Source organism: Macrotis lagotis, chromosome 4 (assembly GCF_037893015.1).
Source record: "Macrotis lagotis isolate mMagLag1 chromosome 4, bilby.v1.9.chrom.fasta, whole genome shotgun sequence".
Lineage (NCBI taxonomy): Eukaryota > Metazoa > Chordata > Mammalia > Peramelemorphia > Peramelidae > Macrotis > Macrotis lagotis.
Window position 1 is genome coordinate 253830362 of NC_133661.1, and position 26942 is coordinate 253857303.

At 35.6% G+C, this 26942-nt stretch overlaps 1 protein-coding gene across 2 annotated transcripts in view; it reads right to left on the reverse strand.

Moving 5' to 3' along the window:
- The window catches only part of RGS6 (regulator of G protein signaling 6), a 684015-nt gene that overhangs the window by 634499 nt on the left and 22574 nt on the right, over positions 1–26942 (reverse strand). Inside the window, exon 1 of one of the 2 annotated variants that reach the window (XM_074235800.1) lies at positions 762–809. The exons of the other annotated variant lie outside the window; for it this stretch is intronic. The gene's annotated coding sequence lies outside the window, so the exon portion shown is untranslated. Of the gene's footprint in view, positions 1–761; positions 810–26942 lie in introns of those variants that run through there. 2 annotated transcript variants of the gene reach the window in all.

The following is a 26942-nucleotide window of genomic DNA, read 5'->3' on the forward strand; positions in this document are numbered from 1 at the left end:
GCGCCGCCTCCCTTTCCCCCTCCTCCTCCCGCTCTTCCTCCTCCTCCTCCTCCTCCTGCTCCTCCTCCTCCTCCTCCTTCTCCTCCTCCTCCCCCTGGTCCGCCGCTCCCCGCAGCGCTGGGAGCGGACGCTGAGGGCTGGAGTCGGCCGAGGCAGGCAGGCAGGCAGGCAGGCAGTCCGCAGTCGCTGCGGCCGCGGCTGAGGAGGAGGCAGCAGAAGTCGCTGCCTTAACTCTCCAAGAATTCTTCCCGAGGCCCTGGGCAAACTGCAACAGCGGCGCCCGCTGTTGGGTGCGGAGAAGAGCTGCAGCCCCGGCTCCCGCACCTGTGGAGGAAGCACCTGCGACCCGAAGGATGGGCTCGGAGCCAACCCGGGAGAACGCCGAGAGAGCGAGCGAGCGAGAGAGGGAGCGAGAGAGCGAGCGAGAGAGCGAGAGAGCGAGAGAGAAAGAGAGAGAGAGAGAGAGAGAGAGAGAGAGAGAGAGAGAGAGAGAGAGAGAGAGAGAGAGAGAGAGAGAGAGAGGAGGCGGCGGGGGCCGGGGCGGGCACGCTCGGGAGAAGGGTCCCAGGGGCGGGGTCTGCGGAGAAGCCTTCACTTTTCAGTTGCTTGGAAATGAAACACCACAAATCAATCGAGTCTTAATTTTTTTGTTTTGTTTTGTCTAGACTTAAGAAAGCAATGGAGAAAATGGTAATAAAACGGCTTAAACTAAAGTGTGTTCCATATGCTCCCCTCACTCCCAACCCCCGAAGAACTCCTACCAGAGGACTCCTCTCGGGGAACTCCTAAGATAGGTCTCTCCTCTAGAAGACAGGATTTGAAATGAAGCTTGAAGAAAGCTAAAAGGGGAGAGCTTTCCAGTTAAGGAGGCAGGGGAAAATAGAAGAATGGAGATGAGAAATGGACCCAGAGATCCCTGCGGGAGTAGAGGACACTGATTTGTTCTATCAAAAAAGGGAAACAAACTTTCTGATCTTCAAACTTTTCCAAAGGTCGAGGACTTTGCTGAAAGGTTTTGTAAATTTCTTCCCTTTCAGGACCGTACTTCCTTATCATTAATTTTTTTAGATGTTTCAAAATTGCCCCTAAGTAATCCCAGGCTCTATTGTACCGAACTTTAGAATTGATGATGCACCTAGTTCTATCCCAATTCGAATCAAATCAATCTACAAGCATTTATTAAGCTTATTATATCATGAGCACAGAACTGGGGAGACAAAAACAACCGATGGCTTCAGGGAATTTATATGAGGGGGACGTGTACCTATCAAATCAACCATCATTTATTAAATATCTACTATAAACCAGATTCTGTGCTAAACTGGGAGTAAGAAAGTTTTAAAAAAGAGTCCTTGCTTTCAAGGAACTCACAATCTTATGGGGGGGGAGAGCATGAAGACAACTATGTACAAACAAGATAAATACATAATAATAATCATTAATATCATTATTATCATTATTATTATTATTATTATCTCAGGCAAGACACCGACGTTATGGAGGGCTGGTAAAAACGTCTTGCAGAAGGTGGTATTTTACATGTAAATATGTTGTTTTGGTTGTTGTTATATTATATTATTATTATTATTATCATTATTATTATTTGGGGGTCAAGTGGTGAAGAGCTTTAAATGCTATGGAGCCATTAGGAGCTACCAGTTGTTGGAGCAATTTAACAAACATTGGGGCAGCTAGGTGGCGCAGTGGAGTCATGAGGGCTTGAGTTCAAATTGTGTGACCTTGGGCAAGTCTCTTTACCCCATTTCCTCACCCATACCCCCCAAAATCAATTTTACGCATATGATTAAGCTCCTCCAGGACAATATATAAGCACTGTGCTAGGGTCTAGAGTTGGAGGTGAAGGAATATAGATATGATAGTAGCTGCTCTCAATCAGTGTACATTCTACTGGCAAGATACAATTTTCATATGATACCAATATAAAAATGTATAAATGTAGATATGTAATGTGAGGAACCAGTCCTCAGAACATACAAAGTCTTCATATTTGTCCTTACAGGTGGTTTATTCTGTGCATGCAAGATTATCTTCCTTGTCTGATTTCAATTCAATACCAATTATTTCAAAGAGCCCAGCTCCAGCCACGAATGACCCACAGATCCACACACTGTTTCTTCTTGAAAGAAAGATTGAATTAAGGAATAATCAATTTATTAAGTTCCTACTACATGCCAGACACTGTGCCAGGCACTTTACAAATATTGTTTTATTGACCTTCACAATACAGGTGATAGGTGTTATTATGGTTCCCATTTTATAGTTGAGAAAACTGAGGCTAACAGATATTAAATGACTTTCCCAGTCACATAGCTAGTATCTGAGTTCATATATGAATAGATGTAATAGATAGATAATATGATGTTACCTAGTTATTGAGCATGCATAGGAAAGGTTTGAGAAAATGACCTCTTGCTCTTTCTTCTGTATCAGTCTCTGAGTGAAGAGAATTGCTGTGAACACTGCAAATATGGAAGGGACAGCAACTAATTCATCTCCCTCTCCAACCACCACTAGTCTTTGAATTTTTTGTAGCTTATTCTTTCCCTATCTTAGGTTAATCCATATCTGAAAATAGAATGGACCAAGTTAAAACTTGAGGAGTTTGAAGTATGCTAGTAAATGTCTTTCAGGAGAAATGTATGCACACACTTTTAAGTTTCTATTTAATACTTTGTATTACTGGCATTTTCTAAAGTCTAGATAATCAACAAAACAATAAATCAAGCCCTTATTTATAGCAACTACAATTTGAGAGATATAAATGTTTTCATTGGAAATTTAGCAGGTGACTCTAGCACATCTCTGCTTTTGAGTTAAGAAGTTCAGAAAAAACATTGAGGTCCCCTCAGCCAATAAAATTGGCAGCAGAAAGCAACTTGGGCTAGTAGCAGCAAAAAGTGAATCCTATGAGAAGTTAGGCCTCAGGAACAACCTTGACCCTGTCAAGTTCACTGTCCAGCAGTGAACTGAGTCAAGTGACTATGTCCTACAAGTAGCTAATCCACTAATGTGTTAGATACAGCAAAGACAAAACTAAAACAGTCCCTGCCCTCAAGGAGTTGGCATTCCAATGAAGGATATAACACCCAAATGTAGGTTTGTTGAGATAGATGCCTTGTAGGGTGAAGGAAACCTTCTTTATTGGGGAAGGGAGATGAACAGGAAAGTGCCCTTAAAGGGAAACTTAAAAGAAAACACGAATTGCCAGAGATGAAGGTGAAAAAGGAGTACATTCTAGGCATGGGGAACATTCAGTATCATACAAAATATAAATAATTGTTAATATTATGTTATTTATATCATTGTTATATATATTCAACATCTAAATAACATTTTGTAAACCATTTATCATTTGTGAATGATTAATATTTTGATGGATTTATTACTTCAAATCTGTCTCAACCCTCTTATTACATTTTGTTATATGTTTACAATGTACCATTATATATTATATTGAATATATACATGTATCTTATTACTAAGGAAAACTACATGAGGGCAAAGGGATTGTATCTTTTTTTCAAGTTTGTATCTCTCCCTACATGTAGCATTCTTAATATATGTGGTTGGAGTTGAATTGAATCCTCACATATCTTCTACTTAAATAATTCTTGTCCAGAAAATGTCAACCCAGCAAACTAAAGGCCTCCCTCTACTTCTTTTAATATTGTGAGGAAACTAGTGTAGGATCTGGGCTGCCCATCTGTTGTGTTATGAGTGACACTATAAAAGAATTGTCAGGAAGCATGAAATATGACTATTAAGAAAAACAGATAATCTTTAAAAGAGAAAAGGGAAGAGAATTGAAGGTTAACATGGGAAAAGGTAGGGAGATTTACATAATCTTTACTGCTGGAGTTTTGAAAGTTGATAATTAAAGATATAATAAACAATGAATGAAAATGATCAAATTTGGAAGAAAAGAGGTTAATTCAGCATGAATTGAAATTTTTTGATGTTTTAAAAAACTATACAGTATGTATGAAAATGCCAGTCTAGAAAAAAAATATTTAATAAGCAAACTGAGAGGATGAATGTATTTTAATGGATCCTATTCTTCTTATGTAGACCCAAAAAGCTATTTAAATATCCTTACACTTCCTCTATTCTTTCTTTCAAAAACCTACACTTGATTTTTCAGAGATCTCAAGTAAGGAAAGTGAAATTCAAAACTGCACATAAAGAGACACACATACACACATTATTATTCCATTTCCCCATTTAAAATGTAGCATATTCCTTTTATAACACAAATTTGGTTCTGGTACCTAAACCAGACAGAAAATTATAGACCAACTTAGCTAATGAGTATTGATACAAAATTTTAAAATAAATACTAGCATGGAAATTAATAGCAACATATCACCAAGATCATATTTACATCCACGTGAGAGTTATATCAGGAAGACAGCACTGTTTCAATATTAGGTAAACTATCAGTATAATTGACCATAGCAAAAAAACCCAACAAAAATCATAGGATTATTTCAATAGATGCAGAAAAAGCTTTTGACCAAATTCATTGCTCATTCCTATTAAAAACACTAGGAAAATTTAGGAATAAATGGAGCTTTCTTCAAAATGATAAATAGTACTTATCTAAAAGCATAGGCAAGCATTATCTTTAGTGGGAATAAGCCAGAGGCCTTACCTTAAAAAATTGGGGTGGGGGTGAAATAAGAATGCCCATTATCACCTTTATTCAATATTGTACTAGACATGATGGCTATAGCAGTAAGAGAAGAAAAAGAATTGAAGGAATTAGAATAGGCAATTAGGAAACAAAACTATCACTCTTTGCAGATATGATGGTAGCTTAGAGAATCCTAGAGAATTAACTAAAAAACTAGTTGAACTAATTAACAACATTAGCAAAATTGCAGGACAAAAAATAAACCCAGATAAACCATGTTCACTTCTATACATTACCAACAAAATCCAACAGCAAGAAATACAGAAATTCCATATAAAATAACTGTACACAATATAAAATACTTGAGAGTCTATCTGCCAAAAGAAATCTAGTAACCATTTGAACAAAATTACAAAACACTTTTCATACCAACAAAGTCAGGTCTAAACAACTGGGAAACTATTAATTATTATAGCTATTAATAAAAATGATAATTTTACTCAAATTAATTTACTTATTCAGTTCTATTCCAATAAAACTACCAAAAATATTTTATAGTGATAGGAAAAAAGTTGATATAAAAAATTTAAAAATCAAGTATATAAAGAGAATTAATGAAAAAACCAATGTAAAGGAAGATGGTCTAGCCTATCATATCTCAAACTGCATAGTAAAGTATTAATCCACAAAGCAATGTGGTACTGACTAAGAAATAGTGGTAGATCAATGGAATAAATTGGGTACACAGTACAAGGCAGTACTAAACTACCCAGTATTAAACAGTATAAAACAGTACCCAGTATTGAACAGTATAAAAATGATCAAAGTAATCTTGTGTTTGATGATGTATGCCCTTCATTCTCAAAGAGCACCATGACATCAGGGAGCTGATGCCATGACAAGCATGTGATCCAACAAGTCCGGACAGCAATTTGGAATTATGCCAAAGGCTTGGCAACCAATGCTAGATATATGTTCCAAATATACTTTAAAAAAATAAAGGAAAAGGACATATATATGTAAAAAAAATTTATAGAAGTTTTTTGATGTTTCAAAGAATTGGAAATTGAGGGAATATCCATCAACTGGGAATGACTGAATCAATTTTGTTATGTGATTGTAATAGAAGAGTAATAGAAGAGTATTGAAGAGTATTGAAGACCAGGATGCTTTCAGAAAAACCTGGAAAGAGTTAATGAACTGATGCAAAGTGAACAGAACCAGAGTATATTACACAATAACAACAATATTGCACAATGAGCAACTGTGAATGACAACTGTTCCCAGCAATACAACGATCCAAAACAATTCCGAAGAACTTGTGATGAAAACTGCTATTTACCTCCAGAGAAAGAAATAGAACATAAAAACTTGACCACAAAGTCAAGCACAAGTTATTCTAAACTGGACTGGTGGTTGCAGTATTTGATAGCACATCTGAGAGAGAGGCATGAGATAAAAGAAGGAATGGTAAGAGAACTTTCCTCTTTGAGGAATTATCCACTTCTATAGCTAACAACTTTCCAGAAAATCCTGTGAATTTAAGTGTCTGTATCATGAAAGAAAAGAATTATAATGGCAAAAGGACTCAGCAACTCAAAATAGATAATAATAGGTATATCTCATAATTGTTAAAAATCACATACTCAGATGATACTTAGATATCATGTGTGGGCATCCTTTCTAAATACTTCCTGTACAATTCCTAATATCAGTGCCCTATAGAGAATTAAAACTTAATACCCTGAAGGCTTTCCTCTGATTATTTTAATGTCTTAGTGATACTAATGTATCATTTTGGCTTTCCATCTGTTGTCTCTCATTCTCCAGGTATACTTGTCCTTGAAAGGATCTTTCATGCTGCCTTTTGAGAAAACCATCCCTGGCAACATCCTAAAGTCTGCATACCTTGCATCTTTCCATTTCCTATTCCATTGCTTGTAATTTTAATTCTTCTAAAGTCATATTCTTACCTGATTCATGGCCTCAGACTCTTCCTAGCTCTGTGACTCTATGCAAGTCAAATAATTTGCCTAGTTAGAGTAAGTCTGGTTAAACCATAGCTTTGCATATGGCAAACCATTCCTATATATTTGTTTAGAAAACCCTAAATGGGGTCCTAAAGATTCAGACACAATGGAAACTAATGAACAATAACATGTAGAATAAACAATAAGCAACAATTTTGAAATCAGTAGTCTTAGGTTCAATTCCTGTGTTTAATGCTTTCTACCTGGGTAGCCTTGGGAAAATACACCTTGGCCTTCAGTTTCCTTTTCTGTAAAAAGAGGAGTCAGATTAAATAATTTCAGAGATCCCTTCCTCTTTCCAGACTGGTGATTCTAAAATTCATCAATAGAATATAAACTTCTTGAGGGCAGGAGTAGTTTTTGTGTGTGTTTGTGTGTTTGTATGTGTGTGTGTGTGTGTGTGTGTGTGTGTGTCTTTGTTCCCACAGTTGAAGATAAATACCCCATTGATTGAATTGAATTGAATTGAATTGAATTCCTACTCAATTTTTCAAGAAAATAAAGTGAGTCACACTTTCAGATAAATCCAAAGTGCTATGATTATTTCTTAATCAGTTGAAGGGGAATGGGGAAAATGGCAATAGGATTTAGGCACAGGTGGCTATGGTACAGTTCTTGAACCACAGAGCAATAAAGGAAGGGAAATGAGTTGGCAATCTGATTTCAATAACACCATTGGCAGGAGAAGATAGAAAAATATTGTTGATGTCAGTGCATTTGGTGTCCTTGTGTATACAGCAGCAGGTTTTGTGAAGATAATGAGAGTTGGTAACATGTATCCTCATTTCCCCCGGACTGTCCATTTTTGATGCAATAGCAGCTGCTACCATTCTCTTTCTTGAACTCCCACACTTTCTGTTCCTCACTATTGAGTAGAATCTTTTGCTGTTTTTGAAAATAGAATGGTGATTTCTTCACATTAGTATATTGAAGTAAATGAAAGAAGGCTCTAGAATTTCTCCTCCAATGACTTCTGTTCTGGCCTGCAGTTTATGTTCCATTTTGGAATGATACGAAAGACTCATGGGTCATTTAACAGTTATCAAAAGGATGTTTACTGAGACATAGAAAGGATATTCAACAAGAATATTAATCTAGGATAATGTGAGTTGATTCATCTGCCTATAATGGTCTGTCAACTATACACCTGATAGCATCTGGTTATTGTCCAGCCAGAAAATTAGGAAGTGATATCAATAGACTGAGTCTTTTAGTTTCTTGAACCAATCATGAAGGATGGTTGTCAATACTAGCTAGCCTTGTAAGGAAAACCTAGTCTGACTTGCATGGTAGTGAGGGTAAGAAGAGGAAGGGTTAGTATGTTGTTCTCACCACAGTATCTGATAGCAAAATTTCTTACTAGACATCTCATGGATTTCAGGTCTATAGGGTAATTTTCCACAATTTTTAAAAATTCTTATGTAACTTCATTGATATGAGGGACTTCTAATGGGGAACTTCTTGTACCAATTGTAAATTGGAATAATTTCTGCAACTTCTTTTTCTTAGTGCTGGGTTCAAATGCAGCCTCTGCTACTTAATACTTGTACGACTTTGGATAAATCACTTAATTTCTCTGTACTCTATTTTCTTCTTCCATAAAATCAGGGGGTTGGATTTAGATGATCTCTCAAACCTTTTCTATCTCTAAATCTATGTTCCTATAGACCTTCCCTAAAGAGATCTATGGCAGGCCAAGTGTTGGGTTTTTTCTCTTTCCATTATAGTAATATTCCAGGACTAGTTTTGAATATCATTTTAACTTGGGGATGGATGTATTTTTACTAGTACACTGGACCATCAATGTTTTTGAAGTGAAGGAGAAGGAATTAAGTAAGTATTTATGAAGTATCTACTAGGTAGCAGGGACTGCATTAAGAGCTTTAAAAATATTATCAAATAATGACTGAATTTCCTAGTTTCTTCTGGGAAAACACTATTGTTGAATCATGTCAGTTATGTGCAACTCGCCATGACCCATCTGAGGTTTTCTAGGCAGAGATTCTAGAGAAGATTGTCATTTTCTTTTCCAGTTCATTATGCACATTAGGAAACTGAGGCAAACAGGGCAGCAACTGAATGAGATAGATATTATAATCCCCATTTTTCAGTCAAAGAAACTGAATTACAGAGAGGATAAATGATTTGCTTAATAAGTGTGTGAGGCTGGATTTGAACTCAGGTCTTTCTGACTTCAGACCCAGTGCTCCATCCTCTTTGCCACCTAACTGTATTTGAGATACAGGAGTCACACCATATAGTAGCAAGATGTTTATTTACCACTTCCATTGCTGTATCTAAAGTAGTTTATAGTCAAGACACACAAGTGCTCACACATAGAGCATATGTATGTATATGATGATGATGCCATGATCTGCACATGAATTGGATTTTAGAAGAGCATGACATCAGGGAGGTGATGCCTTGATGTTCACATGAATAAGATTTTGGTGAGGGGGTACTGTACTACATCATCAGCCCCATGAAGTGGGATGACTGGAGATGACCCTGGATACAAGGCAATATACTTGGGCAGTATACTTGGGCAGGATACTTGCCCAAGGTCACCCAGCTAGAGTCAAATGTCTGAGGCTGAATTTGAACTCCCGTCTTCCTGACTCCAAGGCCAGGGCTCTATTCACTGTGCCACCTGGTGCACCTATATATAGAAAAATTCAATATACTATCACCAGAAGATTGCATTGTTTATTCACTGAAGTGTTTAGATATTTTCCTCTACATATACAAACCCTCTGTCTGTGGTTTTGCTAAATTGTTTTACTTTTTTATAAGGCCAAGCTAAGCTTACTAAGAAAACATCTACTTTTTCACCTCAGAGCAATCACCAGACAGCCAGTATATTCTTCATAGAAAGGCCCAGAGTCACATGATGCTGCTGAAGAGTTAAAGAAAGAGACAGCGGGCAGAGTCATTCCCTTTTTAAAAATGTTTTATTTATTTAAGGCAATGGGGTTAAGAGTGACTTGCCCAAGGTCACACAGCTAAGCAATCATTAAGTGTCCAAGGTCAAATTTGAACTCAGGTCCTCCTGACTCCAGGGCCAGTGCTCTATCCACTGTGCCACCTAGCTGCCTCAAGCCATTCCCTTTTAAAAGTCCACTGAGTGGAGCACTCTTCTTTGTCAACTGTACAATTCTATTTGACACAGCTCTGACACATACCTTTAGTTTCCATGAAGGGACACACTCTCATCCAAAAGTCTTTCAAAGGTGAATCTGTTATCCTAGGAACAACTAGGTGGCACAATGGATAGAGCATCGACTCTAACATCAAGAAGACCTGAGTTCAAATCTAGTCTCAGATATAGCACTGTGATCTGGGGAAGTCAAACAACCCATTTGCTTTAGTTTTTCATCTGAGAATTGAGTTGAAAAAGAAAATGGCAAACTGAAATGACTCAATGTTTTCCTAGAAGAAGTTAGGAAATTCCGTCAGTCTCCAAAGCTAGGCCCCCATAAATCCATTTTCATATATGCTCCAAGGGGCACAATTCCTGTTAAGTATGCAAGAAATTAATGTAGTTCTTTATTTGTTCATTCCTCTATCATTTATTGTGCCCCAATAGATGCAAGGAATTGTAAACAGTATATTGCAATGGAAAGACGATTGAGTTTGGAATCAGATGTCCAGGTTTGAAATCCTGCATCTGCTACTTGAACAAGTAACCTTAATTCTATAGGTTTTAGCTTCCTCATCTATAAAAATAGGGGATACCAGCATAGGCCAATGGAAAGAATACTGGATTTGAAATCAGAGGATCTAGGTTTGACTCCAAGTTCTGACATTTAGTAGCTATATAAATCTATGCTATGCTCTTATAATTCATGTTCTGAAAATGAGTCTATAACTCAGGTGCCCATTAATACCCTCATGTTCCCCTAAGTCTCTTCCCATTCTAAAGTCAATGTTCTGATGTTATGACATAGACAAATTATAGGCAAAGTGATTACAGAAGCCAGATTTGTTCAGTTTTACAGATAAATTTTTCCTCTGCTGGCTTTGCTTTTCAGACTAACTAGACTGTCCTTTACTCTAAGAACTCACATGATAATGAAGTCTTTTCTGTTTGATTATTAAAATGTGAACACAGAGTTTAGACTTAGATCATGACTCTGCAAAATCCTACAATGTCAAAAGGCCAGATTCCAGAAATAAAAAGCATTCCTCAAAATGGATGTTCTTTTTTTTATTTTAAATATTTTGTTTTTCCAATTACATGTAAATTTTAATTTTAACATTCTTTTTAAATTCCAAATTCTCTCCCTTATTCCCTTCCTCCCATCCCCCTCCTTGAGAAACCAAGCAATTTGAAGTTGGTTATACTTTTTTCAGTCATGCAAATCTTATTTCCATATTAGTCATGTTGTGAAAGAAAACACAAAAAGAAAAAATAAGAAGAAAAGAAAACTTCATTCTGCATTCATACTCCAGCAGTTCTTTCTCTGGAGGTGGATAGGGATTTTCATTGTAAGTCCTTCAGAATGATATCTGGACATTATATTACTGAGAATAGCTAAGTCATTTATAAATGATTGTTGTCCAATATTGCTTTTACTGCATACACTGTTCTGTTTCTGTTCACTTCACTTTGCATCAATTCATGTAAGTCCAGGTTTTTCTAAAAGCTTTGGGCTCAACATTTCTTTTAGCACAACAGTATTCCATCAAAATCACATACCACAACTTATTCAACCATTCCTCAATTGATAGGTGTCCCCTCAATTTCTATTTTTTTTGCTAGCAGAAAAAGTTGCTACAAATATTTTTGTACTTACAGATCCTTTTCCTTTATTTTTAAATCGCTCTGAAGAATAGGCTTAATAGAGTCATGGCTGGGTCAAAGGTTATGCATAGTTTTATAGCCTTTGGGGCATAGTTCCAAATTGCTCTCCAGAATAGTTGGATCAGTTCACAGTTCCCCAATAGTGCATTAGTTTCTCAAATTTCCCCACATCAAATTAGGTTTTCTTGTAGAAATAATTGTTTAGGAGAGAATACTGAGAGGTAAATTGAAGTCAGAAGTTATATATTAATAGATATAAGAGCTCAAAAGGACTCTACTGAGCCATTTTAAGGAGTTAATTTATTCCAGATTAAAATTAGAATTCAAACTTTTTGACTTCCAGCCCAGTATTCTTCCTACTATATGTTTTATTATTTTAAACATGTAAGAAATCAGTATCAAAGTCCAAGACTTCAATAGGAGATAGATCACTAATGATGCTAACTCAGCTACCTCACCCAAAACTGTAGGAGAGGATAAAGAGTATGAACACTGGCTCATCCAATTTATCCAGAACTATTATACCCACACCTTGGGTTCCAGATCAAGATTATGTAGAGAGGACAATGTTGAGAAGCTAATTATTAGCCAGGCATACTGGTTTGAGGACTAAACTTTTTTGGCTCAATTCTCTCTGCTAATGCCTCAGATCCCACACTGAAAGTTTAAAGTAAAAAAAATACAAACCAACAATTAAAGAGCCAAGTGTACCTCCAAAGATACAGCAAAGACAATGACAGATTCTTTGCCATCTAGCCTTAAGCAGACTGGGAACAAAAAACTCCTGAAGTTAAGAAATATAATAGGTTAAGCAAATCCCAAGATAAACTCCAGAAGCAGAAAATAGTTTTCTATTAATTACAAATAAAATCTCAAAAGAATGGATTGTGCACAAAGAATCCAAGAGTTGTTGATATCCCTACTAAAAGAAATAGAGGAAAAAATAATGAAATCAAATCTTTTGTGGAAAAACTTGAAAGGACAATAAATAGCTTAGAAAAAAAGCTGGAAAGCCATGTTCAATTCTATATTTATTAAGCACCTGCTATATACCAGACATTATGTAAGCACTAGACACACACACACACACACACACACACACACACACACACACACACACACACACACACACCTTAAGGAGATTACAATTTAATAAGAGAAAACAGTACACAGAAGGAAGTCAAAGGGGAGTAATGGACACGGGGAGTGATATTCTGTGGAGTTTAGTGCTCTACTCTTTAGTCCTCAAATCAAAAAGGAAAGGTGACTGAGGGACTTGAGAAGGTATTGAGTTTCAAAAACTGAGACAATCAGCATGATGATGAAATTTCAGGTGATCAGCTCATCCCGGGGTGAGGGCAAACTAAAGTATAAACTATACAATTACTTTATATCTTAAAATAGAATTGGCAAAAGAGAACACAAAAATCAAAGATATAACAAGAAATATTAAAACTATAAAAAAAAGACTAAAAATGAAAAGAGTGCATGAAGAATCTAAACTAAAAAACAAATCAAGGAGGAATTGTTTAAGAATTATTGGTCTCTAAAAATCATGATGAAATGGATACCATATTTCAAAAATAACCATAAAATAAAACTGCTCAGTACTATTGGGACTCTACAGCAAAATCAAAATTGGCAGAATCCACAAATTACCATTGCACAGCTTTTCCAAATTTAACATTTCCAAAGATATGGAATATGTAACTCCAGAGCCTTGAAGTCAAAGGAAAATATACCAAGACTCCAAGGAAAAAGAAGACCAAGGAACTATAGTCAAAATCACCTAATATTATTCAAAATTGAGAAAGGAAGGAAAAATTTGAAATGGAATATATATATATATGTAACAATAAAGAATCAGATACTCTAAAATTAAGTATAACTTTATAATTCTCTCTGCACTCCAGTCAAATTCTGAAATTGCAGAGCTGACTCTGACACTCCATCCTGAATTCAATAAATTCTAGTGGCTCCCTGTCACCTCCATGATCATATATAAATCTTCTATTTGGTATTCAAAGCCTTTCATAATTTTCCCCTCCAATCTTTCCAGGTTACTTATACCTTACTCCCTACTCTACCCTTCCTTGTGCTTTGTGGTTCAGTTACACAGGCCTCCTTACTATCCTCAAACAAGAACACTCTATTTCCAAACTCAGGACATTTTCATTGATTGTTCCCCATGTTGTTTGATTGGTTATTTGGAATTATCTGGTTCTTATTCTCCTAGCTTCACAGTATTGTTATGAGGATCAAATGAGATAATATTCACAACAACAAAAAGCAAAGTGCTTTGCACAAAATTTTCTCCCTTAAAACATACACACACACACACACACACACACACACACACACACACACACACACATCAAAAATAATAATACTTTATTTGTCTTATGTTATTCTCTTTTTGATCCTTTAAATGGCACTATGCCTATTTCCTTCCCCCATTTCATCACCTTGCTCAGGTCCAGATCTCTCTCTGGATATTACTCTTCTCTTCTCATCTCTACCTCTTGACTTCCTTGATTCCCTTCAAGTTGTTGAATATCTCCAATTCAGTCCTTATCTTGTTTGTACTGTTATCTACATAGTATTTCCTCCACTAGATTGTGCACTTCTTTAACACAGGGACTAGTCTTTGCTTTTCTTTGTATCCCTGTACTTAGTAGGTACTTTAGAATGTTTATTGACTGATTTTCTTGGACAAATATGTCTCCTTAATAGTATTTATGACTTCCAATATTCACATTAAGTAAGCCAGAACTGGGCAAGATCTTTGAAATACAGAGGAGAAAAGAGAGACCAGAGAGATAAACAAATTTGAGAAACTTGAAAAGCACTTATATCCTAATAGGTGGAGAAGAGACAATTGTAACTTTAGACACACCCACATCCACACACACCAACATCTTAAAGAACACTATACCATTAAAAAGTGAATAAGACAAGACAAACAACCTAGGTGTTTTTGTTTTAATTGTGTTTTTTGTTTTGTCCTTTAAAAGAGAAAAATCTAGGGGCTACTAGGTGGGGCAGTAGATAAAGCACCAGCCCTGGAGTAAGGAGTACCCGGCTTCAAAATCAGGTCTCAGACACTTAATAAGTACCTAGCTGTGTGGCCTTGGGCAAACCACTTAACACCAATTACCTTGCAAAAACCTAAAAAGAGAGAGAGAGAGAGAGAGAGAGAGAGAGAGAGAGAGAGAGAGAGAGAGAGAGAGAGAGAGAGAGAGAGAGAGAGAGAAATCTAAAAAGAATAGTTTAGAGAAGAAACAAGGAAAGGAAAAAAGGGTTCTATTTCCTGCAATTGGAACATGATTGTTTAGATATCAAGAGGAGCATTCATGAACCTCATTCTTATCTGATCTGAGCAAGAAAAGTTTGAAGTGGAGAAAAATAAAGTGTAGAAATTCTTTCTAGTAAACAGAGAATTAGACAGATCCAGGAAGAGAGAGATCTGGATCTGAGCAAGGTGATGAAATGAGTAGGAAGTAGGGAAGGAAATAAGTTATCTTAGAGGGTCAAAAAGGGAATAATACAAGACAAAGTATTTTTATTTTTTGTTTTGTGTATGTGTATATATGTTTTAAGGGAGAAAATTTTGTGCAAAGCGCTTTGGTTTTTTTGTTGCAAAAATTATCTCATTTGATCCTCACAACAATACTGTGAGACTAGAAAGAATAGAAAATGAGTACCAGATTATTCCAAATAACCAATCAATCCACAAGCATTTATAAGTACCTTCTATGTGCCAGACCATGGACTAGGCTCTGGAATAAAAGCATAAAGAATTAAACAATCCCTACTCATAAGGAATTTATAGACTAATTAATTTATACATATATAAATATGTTATCTTATATAACATAATATATGTGCATTATGTATATAAACATACATATGGAGTATGGTGGTATATGGTATGTGGTGGTATATATTTATATACATAATGCATATATATTTATACATATGTGACTATATTCACATATACAGAATAAATATAAAAAAGAATAAATACAAGATAGTTTGGGTATGAGGGCACTAGTAGATATGAGAATAAAGGAGAATTAGGAAGGCTTTGTGGTGCTTGAGCTGTGTCTTGGGAAGAGAAAGGGATTCTATGAATCAGAAATGAGGAAGGAATACATTCTTGGAATGAGAGCTAGGCAGTACCAAAGCACAGATACATGAGATGGGGTGTTATTTGTGAATTAGAGAGAAAAGACAAGAATAATAATGTCCAATTGAAGTGGTTGAGGCCAGTTTTTAAAAGCTAAACAGAAAAATTTCAATTTTATCCTAGAGGCAATAGGAAGTGATGAGTTTGTTGAGTAGGCAAGTCACATGGTTAGATCTCTGTTTTAAGAAAACCACTTTGGCAGCAGAGTGTAGGATTAACTTGAATAATTAGAAACTCAATCTAGGGCCTGACATAAGATAGTAGCTGTATGAGTAAAGAAAATGGGTCAGATGCAAGAGATGCCCACCAAGTCACAAGTAACACTGCCAGATAGTGTCTGAGACTGAATTTGAATTCAAATTTCACTGATTCCAAATCCATCACTCTACTCCCTACACAACCTAGTTGACTTGCTGAGCATTTCTTTTTTTTTTTTTTAGATTTTTCAAGGCAATAGGGCTAAGTGGCTTGCCCAAGGCCACACCGCTAGTTAATTATTAAGTGTCTGAGGCTGGATTTGAACTCAGTTACTACTGACTCCAGGGCCGGTGCTCTATGCACTGCACCACCTACCTGCCCCTTGCACCACCTAGCCGCCCCTGTGCCACCTAGCTGCCCCTGCACCACCTAGCCGCCCCTCTTGCTGAGCATTTCTAGCCCATAAGTAAGTAAATAGCTGTCCTTCATGATCAAAGAGGACCATGTTATCATTTATATGATGACACGACTTGAGGGTAATGTTGTGTAAAGACATCTTTCTCACTGCCTTTTCCAGAACCATTTCAACCCCCAATCTGATTTGATAGGAAACAGAACTTCTTGTGATGTCTGGATACTGAGGAAGTCTTGATCTCATGTATGTGGCTTTCCCCCATATTAGCAGGGTACCACTGAGCTCCACCAACAGTCAAAATACCAGCATGGTGATTTTTGGCAACACCTGTGCAACAATAGGGTATAGCTAACCTGTTTCTTGATGCTCTAATCATGTGTAAGGTGATTAAATTGTACTACTCAGTTCTGCAACCATACTCTCCTTGGAACCAAAAGTTGCTGACTGGGTCATGGGAATAATGGAGCTGATTGTTTATAGTTGGAACTACAATGGTCTCTGAATCTTTTTTTTTTTTAGGTTTTTGCAAGGCAAATGGGGTTAAGTGGCTTGCCCAAGGCCACACAGCTAGGTAATTATTTAGTGTCTGAGGCCAAATTGGAACCCAGGTACTCCTGACTCCAGGGCTGGTGCTTTATCCACTGCACCACCTAGCTGCCCCTGATGTCTTTGAATCTTGAACTTTCATTCTTGATTAATGAAAACAGTATTGGCAAATGCTTTCACTCTGGTCCATCTTACTGGGATCCAAGTCTTTCACCTCTAGCAGCAAAATATGAATGCTCCCAGCTGTCCCTCTTAATCATGGCCCCAATTCTAAAAACCCAGAAAAATAGAACCCAGTCCTATTCCATTATTCCTCAGCAAGACAACTAAGTGGTCCAGAGAATAGAGTGATGAACCTGGAGTCAGTAAGACTTGAATTCAACTTTAATCTCAGACATTATGTCAGTGTGACCCTGGACAAGTCACTTAACCCTCAATTGTAAAATGGAGATGATACTAGCACTTACTTCCCAGGATGATTGTGAGGATCAAACCAGAAAATATTCCTAAAGCTCTAAGCATAGTAGCTGCTATATAAATACTAGCTATTATCATCATCATTATTGGACAATTAATTGGACATGTGGGATGAGAGAGAGAGAGTAAGAAATCTGGATAATGTCAAGGTTACAAAGCTGGAAAACAACTAGTGTTTTGGTGTTGGTTTAGTTCCCTTTCTTTCCCCTGAGTGTTTCCTTGAGAAGCAGAGAGTGGACTTGGAGGCAAAGAGAAGAAAGATGATAGATGGGAATATAAGCCTAACAATTATCATATTGAATGTGAATGAAGGAAGCTGAAGAAGGTAGAAGTAAGCAAAATCCACTATATTGATTATAAGAAACACACTGAATATATAAAATTCAGACAATTTTAAATGAGAGGTTGAAGCAGAATACATCCTATCTCAGATGGACCCCCAAATCAATAAAAATAGTCCAGAGAAATTAGAGCTTACCAGTGTCATGGAGCAGCAGGCAGGCGGGAATTTGGCAGACACTGCGCCTTCCTCCAGACCACTACAGATCAAATTGGTCAACTACTGTTGAAAGAGGGTCCTTCTGATTTATACCTTCATTTTCTAAGAAATGTGATCTGAATTACAGTTGACATCCATGGAAAAACCTGGTGGTTCAGTTCTCCCTTTTAAATAAGAAAGTCACAAATGTCTCTTCTGTGCTCATTGGAATGGATGTAATCATTACCCTCATGGGTACCATTGGCCATTTTGCTGTCTGCTAGGCTTCTGAATGGATTCTAAAACAGCATGCCATGTTCTGAATTCTCATTTTATTTGCTACTATTGTCAGATTTGTTTTTAATCATGAAATTAAAAGCTTTAAGACAAATTATGAGGCTGCTGTGATGATAATGCAGTTCACAGAAGTGAGGTAGTGAAAATCACTGCACTGCTTTGGTGTACAGAATACTAAAGACTGGGAAAATGAAGACTACTTATTTTGCAGAGAAAGAATTCCCCTAGAGATGCAATCTATTACTTAGGATCATTTGAAAGAGCCAGACAAGATGTATTCCAGAGGGTTATTTAACAAAGATAACAATTGTTATCTAATTAGAAATGGAGATTTCTTTTGGAGTTGCTTGGTTCTAGAAGATCTACATTTTAACTGGCTTCTTTTCTTGTTCTGTCATAAATAACTAGCATAAGAAACCATAAGCTGACAGTTGGCAGTCTTGTACCTCTCTGACCAAGGACACTATTTATCTCTCCCTTCAACTGAAAATATCTCTTGTCTTTCAATGCTTAAACTACTGAATAAATGTATGAATAGATGAATCCAATCAAGAATAGGTTCATACAATCATGAATCTAACACTTGCTTTCTCCAGTTCAGGGTTTTGAAGCTAGAAAATGTTCTGAGGGATATTAATCTAGCTCTAGAGGGAATAGTGTGAATCTTTTTTTCCTGACTTTGTTTTAGTATGACTTTTTCAGAAGGTACTATAAAGTTCCCTTGTTTCTTTTGTTGTTGTTGTTGTTGTCGTCATGTCTAGGTCTTCAAATGCTAGAGACATTTGGAATGGTTTGCCATTTCCTTCTCCAGTCCATTTTATAGAAGAGAAAACTGAGTCAAATAGGGTGAATTGACTTGCCCAGGGTCACATAATAAATGTCTGAGGCCAGATTTCAACTCAGGAAAATGAGTATTCCTGATTAACCCAAGGCTTTATCCACTGCTACCTAACTGGCCCCCCACAGACCTCTTTAGTGTTGCTTAAATATATAGGTTGCTCTTACCCTGCCTAAATGGATCATTTGACAGACCTCTTGTAAGTGATTTTTATATAATACTGAAGATTTGGAAAAGAAAAAATGGAAGGGGATTCACTCCGTGCAGGCAGGGGGCTCACATGGGTTTAAGAACTGACTGAGAATAGGACAGAGAAGCAATAGCAAGAGGAGAAACATGTGAAGGCCTATTCTTAACAAGAGGAAGATAGGAAGAGAGGCAGACATGTTGGGGACAGATAGGGACACAGAACAGGAAAAGCAATAGATGGGGGTAGGGGACCCCAATATTGGACAGACAGGTTGGGTGGGTGAAATAGTTTTCTCTCTGGCCCCAGAATTCTCAAGCAACCTCCCTATCCAGCAGCATATCAACTCTGATTTCACTTTAGGGGTTTTTTTTTTTGGGGGGGGGGTGAGAGGCCACATGGTACATAGTCCCAACTAAGGAGCAAGAGCAGGGATGATGGGGGAGAGAGAGAGAGAGAGAGAGGGAGAGAGAGAGAGAGAGAGAGAGAGAGAGAGAGAGAGAGAGAACAATACTGTACAGTAAAGTTAATAAAAAATTGGGGGGACAATGCAGATTAGATTTCTTTCAGAATTTTTTGCATAGTGTTAGATTTTCATAATACATAAAGGGAGAATTGTCTGTAATTATCTTATTCTTCAGTTTTAACATGTCTTCTAGTGGATTGGGAAGATGACAAAATGTCCAATGGATTGCCCATCAGAAGTTCTCTTGTCTGACCAGGGACTAGGAATATTTAGCTTCAATTTTTCCTAGGTTCTGTTTTGCTTGTGAGCATAGAGGTCATATTGTGCATCTCACAAACTGTTAACAGCTGCCAAATGGTGCTTAAAGGTCTCTTAACCAATATGCTTACCCCAAAAGACACAAATGTTCTGTGTTTGCTCAGGGTTCAGGGGACTGAATGTTTCTTGCCTTTACTTCTGAAATCAAAAGTTTTATGTTCATTTTTATAGATTTTTTTCCTTTCCCTTTTGTTATTGGTTTTTAGGAAGGCCTTAATTATTTCTGAATTATTCTATAGTGACGTGGTCTTCCTTGAGACTTTTAGGGTAATGGTTGTTTCTATTAGCCTTAGTTGCTACTTTTTCCCAACCAGACTGGGAAATAATTGTTAGTATTATGTGCTACTATGCCTTGTATTCTTGTATGTTTATCTGTGTTTTGGAATAATGGAATGGAAATCCTCTTTTCTTAAAACTCAAAAACAGTTGAAAATTGTCCTAAAACAAAAAAGAATCAGGGAATCTACAATAGACTTAAAGGCAATATGATGATGAAACAATATCAATATTAAATATATATATATACATATATATAATATATATATTTTAGTACACAAGTATTTCAAGGAAAAGCTAACTGAACCACATTAATATATTAACTATTGAGAACTTCAATACCACCCCAAATCTAACAAAGATGAGGGGAAAAATTAAATTAAGAAGGGAATTTTGAGGGAAAAATCAGATAGGATAGTTCTTTGATGATTATGCAGTGAGAATTATGATAACTAATAAAGACAAAAAAATAATAAAAACCTTCAACAAAATGCAAAGGAAGACAGATCCTTGAGCTATCACAATCTGCTCTGACTGGTGCCTATTCATGGGAATATTTTGTACTTTTGCTCCTGGAAATGAATGAGGTGTGTAATAGAGGACCCTGTTAATCTACTTTAGAGCACATGCAAATATTCTCTACTTCATTTCCATTTTCTACACAATGATGAAAGCCCTTTTAAGGCTATGAGCTGGGATTAAGCAAGCAAACACAAAATTCAAATAGATAGAGTATGTCAAGTTCCCATTCCCTGGTACTTTCAAATAAAGGAAAATTGGTCTAAGTCTCTGGGTCGGGGGAAGGTTCAGTCATTTTGACTGCCATATCTCACCACTAGGGCTACAATGTAGTCAGAGAATTCATGGCTCTGCTGCCTCTTCTATCCATTAGAATTTTTATTTCTTGATCTTAGGTGAATGAATATTGGAGATGAGATGACATTGTGAGGTTTGAAAGGTCCAGAGGTCTCCAAAGACTGGGGTCCCTGCAACCCTCAGGAGTAACTTCTATGACCTAATCTAGGAGTGAATCAAACCAGCAGCTGAGACACTGTGTCCTAGAATCAAGGGAAAGCCTCATCCAGCAGTGCCTCAGTGGAAGTGAGGTTAATGGGAAAAATGGAGGGGTATGCTAGACCCCTTTGGAATAGTAAATTTTGGTATAAGTATTTACAGATCAAAACACTACAGCAAATACTACAAATATCTAAAGGATGTATTTATTCTTTCTGCTTTTTACATTTATTTATAAATTGTCTTTTCCCTAGCACATGGTCTACTTTTATAAAAGACATATGAATGTTAAGAAAAGGTATGTTTTTTGATAATCTCACTCAAAAAAAGTCTTAGTTTTTAAAATTCAACTTCTCTGAAAGTCATTTTATTTCATTTTCTCTTTTTTTCTTTACCTTTCTTTTAGATTTATTCAGCTCTGAGAAAGGAACATTAAAGCTTCCAACAACTATGGAATTATTATCTATATATTTTTGTAACTCAGTAAACTTTTAGTTTGTGAAGGTAAATGCTATATCATTGGTAGAGAAGAATTTAATAATGTTTTTATTTTCTTTGGTATCTTTAAGCACTATGTAATTTCCTTCTTTTTCTTTTGATATTCATTTTAATTTTTATGATAGATGATTGAAACCTAGTTTTTTGGAATCATCTAATGAATAGTAACTTATGTTTAAGTATCTCATTTTCATTATGTATATGTCTTTATTTTTTAGACATGTTTCTTAAATGCATTTTTAAATTTTGGGGTTTCATTTTCTTTCTCATTCTTTTGTTTTGTATTATTTAACTCATTTACATTTAAGATTATAATTGTTAGGTTTGTGTTTTCTTTGTTTATTTTTATTTTCCATTTGTTTTGAATTGACTTAATTGTCTGTTTTTATCCCTGTGTTCAGTTTTGTTTCCGCTAATTTAAACCTAGTCTATTCTTGCAGGATTCTTCATCTACCTACTCCTTTTTTTTTTGCCACATTCACTCATTTTTTCATATATATTACAATTTAATTTAATTTAATTGTTTGTCTTTCTACCATCTATATATCTATTTATTTGTTATCTATATCCTCCCTCTTTTGAGTCTTTTCCCCTCATTTTCAAGATAACTTTGTCTTTCAAATACTTCTTGCCTGCCCCAACATTTCTTAGTTTAGGTAATGTTCTTTTGTGACACACTTTTTCAAGAGATAATTACTTTTCCTTTGTTTCCCTCCTTGTTTTTATCCATCTTTAGGACATTTTGAAGCCTGTTCTCTCACTCATAGGTAAAACATTTACATATTTCCCCTCTATTTTCTCTGTCATTCATGAGACATAGAGGTTTTAGAGTTCCCAAATAAAAAAATATTACTCCCTATTCCATTTGTATGTTAATGCATTTGTAGATAGTACCCTGTCTTGTAGTTACCTTGTACATTTACTTTCTTATCCTCTTATATTTTATGCATTTTGTAGAAATTTGGAATTGAATTTTCCTTTCTATTATTGCTTCTTATGTTATTATTTGGAAATGTTAAACATTTTTTAGGATTTTTTTATAGCCTACAACTTTACTGAAGCTATCATGTATCTTTGTTGATTCCCTGTGGTTTTCCAAGTAAATTATCATATAATCAGCAAATAGGGAATGCATTATCTCTTCTTTAGTATCATTATTATTGTCAATTCTTTCTTTTTTCTTATAATTATTATTAGCATTTCCAGAACTATATAAAATAATAGTGTGGAGAATGGGAATCCTTGCTTCACTTTGTATGTGGTGGAAAAGGTTCTAATGTATCCCCATTGCCTATGATGCTTACTTTTGGTTTTAGATAAATGCTTTTTAAAATATTTTTAAAAGGTCCCTCTTTACTTATACTTTTTAGAGGTTTGTTTTTAATAGTATAAAAGAAGGTTGTACTTTATCAAAAGTTTTTTTCTATATTTAATGAACTGATTGTATGGTTTTGGACATTTTAGTTTTTAATGTGATTTTATATTCTCACATTCCTGGTATAAATCCCATTTGATCAAAAAAAATAATTTCTTGGATGAATCTGTGTAATCAGTTTGAAAGAGTTTAGCTTTAAATTTTTGAATCTCTGTTCCTTAAGATATTAATCTAAAGTTTTCTTTCCATGTTTTATCTTTTTTGGGGGGAGGGGTAGGTTTTTGCAAGGCAAATGGGGTTAAGTGGCTTGCCCAAGGCCACACAGCTAGGTAATTATTAAATGTCTGAGACCAGATTTGAACCCAGGTACTCCTGACTCCACTGCGCTACCTAGCTGCCCCTTCCATGGTTTATCTTTCCCTGGTTTTAGATACTAGGGTTATATTTGTCTCATAAAAGGATTCTGGTGGGGTTTTTCTCAGTTTTTGAGAATAATTTGTAAAGTGTGTATGCTAATTCTTATTTAAAAGTTTGATAGAATTCTCTTAAGAACCCCTCAGATTCAAAAGTTTTTATCTTTGATGGTTTATAGCTAGATATATTTTCTTTTCTAAGTGTGGGTTAAGATCTTTAGTTGTTCTTTTGAAAGTTTGTGTATTTTATATTTTTATTGTATTAATGTATTTCTTTTGCATTCTCAGTTTTATTTGCATATAACTATCATGATTATTCTGATTATTATTTTTACTTCTGGATTTGTTGTGATTTCATCTTGCTCATTTGCTTTTTTATTGATTTTATTTTCTGCTCTCTTTAAACAAATAAGGTAGGGGTTTGTCAATTTTATTAGACAAAATTTTAGTTTTAAATTTTCTATGTATTTCTTAATTTCTAATTTATCTATTTTCCTTCTAATATTAATGTATTCTCTCTTGATCTTATTTTTGGCTTGTTTATTTGTTGATTTTTTTAATCTTTAAAAATGCATATTCAGCACCCTAATCTTCTCTTTTTTTCCTATTTTGTTAACATATAATTGTTAGACATTATTTTCCCCAAAAAACTGTATCCCAGAAATTGTGCTATTGTTTCATTATCATTTTTATCATGTTTCCTATTATTCATTCTTTGATTCACTCTTTATTATTTGTCAGCTCATTTTTAAGTTTCCATTTGAATCTGTATCTTTTGTTTGTAGTCCCTAAATCAATTTCAATTCATATTGCATTCTGATCTGTAAAGGATGAACTATTTCTGCCTTTTTACATTTATTTGCAATATTTATATGCCCTATTACATGATCAATTTTTATAAAAGTTCTATTTGGTGCAGAGAAATATGTCCCCTTTCAAAGAAACTGTATGTCTTTTAACTTCTACAAAAAAAAGGTATTTAGCTTCATATTTTCCCTATTGGAGAGAAGGGTCAACCTTAAATGACATGAAAGTTTGAAGATTAATGAAAGAGGGTGAAGGATAATGGATGAAATCAGTTGGAGAAGATAAAATAGAATATCAAAGCATGTAGAGTGATTCAAATGAAATTGAAGTGAAAGAAGAGAGTGGCAAAAGAGGAGAGAAGAGGAAGGGAGAAGTATGCTGAAGAGTATTTTCAATTTGCTTTGATGAAAAATGAGATGATTTTTTTTTGAAGAGGATGGTAGCACAATCCCTTGAGAGGCTTGAGGAGGGATTAAAAGAAGAGTTCAAATAGGGGATCACAAATACATTAGAGAGGTATGAAAGGCTTGTGTTCCTGAAGTGGGAATTCATTTGAAATTATATAACATAAATTTGTATTGGACCCAGTCATCATGCTTTCATTACTTTCTCAAGTCCCATTTAGCAGCATGTGAATAAGAAATAAGGTGCCAGGTGATGTAAATAATAGAAGTTGATATTTGGCAAGACATGATCTGTAATAGAAAAAAGAGCCAAGGAACTCAGGTTTAGAGATATAGAATTGCATTGCTTATCTAAGGGATTAGGATAGGGATTTGCTAAGATAGAGATGGATGTTACGAGTATTGGGGTGATGAGTTTGGGGAAAAAACTTGAGGAAAGGAGGAATTAGAGGTCATGATGAAGATGAAGAACAGGGCTAGGGATGATAAAGTAAAATAAAAAAGGGAAATACAGGAGGATGGCAAGATTTGGGGCATGATCATCTCTATAACTCTTTTAATGTCATGGAATGTTTAAGTGTGAAATATATATATATATATATATATATATATAATATATATATGTGTGTGTGTGTGTGTGTGTGTGTGTGTGTGTGTGTGTGTGTGTGTGTGTGTGTGTTGAAGCCCCCTAGAATGAATGGAAGAGAAGGGATGGAGAAGAAAAGTTATAAACTAGGCATTGAACTCATTGAGGAAGGAAGGAGAACACCCTAGGTTCAAAGACAAATATTTGTAGCAGCATTTTTTGTAGTAACAAATGACAGGGAAAAAGTGGTATGCATTGATTGGTAATGACTGAGCAAATTGTGGTTTATCAAGTAATAGAATATTTTTGTACAACCAATGATAAATATGAAGAATTCAGAGCAACTTGGGAATATTTATATGACCTGAAATGGATTTAAGTTAAACAGAACTGGGACAATTATTTCTGCAATGTATAATAGGAATAATGTAAATAAACGAAATGGAAAGAATTCAGAAATCTCTTCAATGTAATTACCAACACGAGACAGAGAGTGTAGCATTTGCTCTCGAAGTGTATATAGTCCAGGGATGCCTGAGGGCCCTGTCAGGGGTTCCTACATTGCCTACTCAGTCAAATCTTGTTATATAGTTCTGGAGTTGTGAGAGAAGTTTTCAAATTGAAAGCTACCTCTAATGTTGGAAAATATAGTCTTCTAGGATGTCCAGAGGCTTACTAACAGATGATAAATTCCTTAAAGGAAAGCAAAAGCTCAGTCAAGAATGGTTTGGTTTGTCTTTTTTTTTCCCCAATTAGCAGCATGACTTTTCTCCATGCACTCTGTCTGCCCCAATATAAATTCAGTCCCATAATTTAATTCAAGTGGGACAATGAAATTAAAATTGGCTTGTTTCTGTGTCTTGTCAGTTTTTAAGCACTAGTTCTGAATTCTTTGCAGTATATTTGTTTAATTACTAGACAAGGGAATCTCCTGAAAAGCATAGCCCAGTCTGGTGAGGTTTGCTGAGGTATTAACCATACACAAACCCTAAAGACTGTAGCATTAGGTTTCAATTTTCAACCACTACAATGCCTATACTTCAAAGAGATCAAAGAAAAGAAAGGGCTCATATGTACAGATATATTTAGCAGAAATCTTTCCTTGGGATGCCAAAGAACAGGAAAACAAATGGGTGCCCATCATTTGGGGAATGATTTAACAAATTGTTACATAAGAAAGGTTATGGGATACTATTGTGTCATAATGATAAATGGAATAGTTTCAATGAATTCTATGAAGGCACATAGGAACTGAGGCAAAATGAAGTAAGAATAACCAGAATGATTCATACTTTAGCAAAAATTTATACTTAACAAGATTTAAGAACTCCAGTCAAAGCAATGACCAACCACAGTTGCAGAGGGCTAATGCTGAAGTATATTCTCTTTTGCCAGAAAGGAGGGGATGGATCCAATATAGGAATATAATATGTATTTTTGCATAGAATCAATGTGGATATTTTGTTTTCCTTGTCAGAGAATATTTGTTACATAAGTATTTTTCTTTTTTCTTCTTAGTAGGTGCAGGTGTAGGAGGAAGAGAAAATAAGTGAAAAAAAGAAAAAGAATCTATTTTCAAATTTCTAAGTGGTATATGCAAACAAAAAGCAAAGTAGCATAGTAGATAGAGATAACTGGCCTTGGAGAAAGACTTGGATTCATATCATACCTT